Below are 605 nucleotides of genomic sequence, written 5' to 3'. Positions count from 1 at the left end.
CTTCTGACGACGTGTCTTTTCTCCAGCAGCTACAACCATTGTGAAGAACTTTGTCCTCTTGGAGAGTTGTGTGTAGCCTGAGGGCCAAGAGGAGGTGTCTCTGTTACCTTGTTCTTCTGTGTACTGTTTCATTCGTTTTCTCCTTCATGTGTATTTTTTTTTTTTTACCTTGTTTCTATATCTCTCGACATTCTTTTTGCCCTATTGCTTTTGTATTTGTTATTTTCTTACAAAGAGTTTGTATTTGCTTAATAAGTTCTGCTTAATCTTGTTTTTTTCTTTGTCTGTTTACCTCCTCTTTATCCATTCTCTCTTTACCTCTGTGTCATCATTCCTCTTCAGTTTCCTACATTTTTTTTTCTTTCAAATAAATCTACTACCATTCTTACTTCTTTTGTGTTTCTTCGTGTTTTTGCCGTTTTCCTTTTTCTCATTTTTCACTTATTTGTGCCAATATATTATCGACTAGAAGCATAAATCTAATTCACTCATAATATTTTCCGTATATCTACTCTGGTTTATCTATCTACAGAATTTCCCAGTTACCTGAGTAAAAAGAACCTTCCATGCATTTTTTTTTTGGGGGGGGGGAGGGGAAAGGGCGA

The 605-nt window shown here is 35.5% G+C and overlaps 1 protein-coding gene across 1 annotated transcript in view; it reads left to right on the top strand.

Annotated features, from left to right (window-relative positions):
• LOC119594799 overlaps positions 1-605 on the top strand; it is a 139,930-nt gene that overhangs the window by 138,148 nt on the left and 1,177 nt on the right. The gene's annotated exons all lie outside the window — the stretch shown is intronic.

The sequence above is a fragment of the Penaeus monodon genome, chromosome 34 (assembly GCF_015228065.2).
Source record: "Penaeus monodon isolate SGIC_2016 chromosome 34, NSTDA_Pmon_1, whole genome shotgun sequence".
Taxonomy (NCBI): Eukaryota; Metazoa; Arthropoda; class Malacostraca; order Decapoda; family Penaeidae; genus Penaeus; species Penaeus monodon.
The sequence above is the reverse complement of the archived record's forward strand: the minus strand, read 5'-3'. Positions and strand labels throughout refer to the sequence as shown.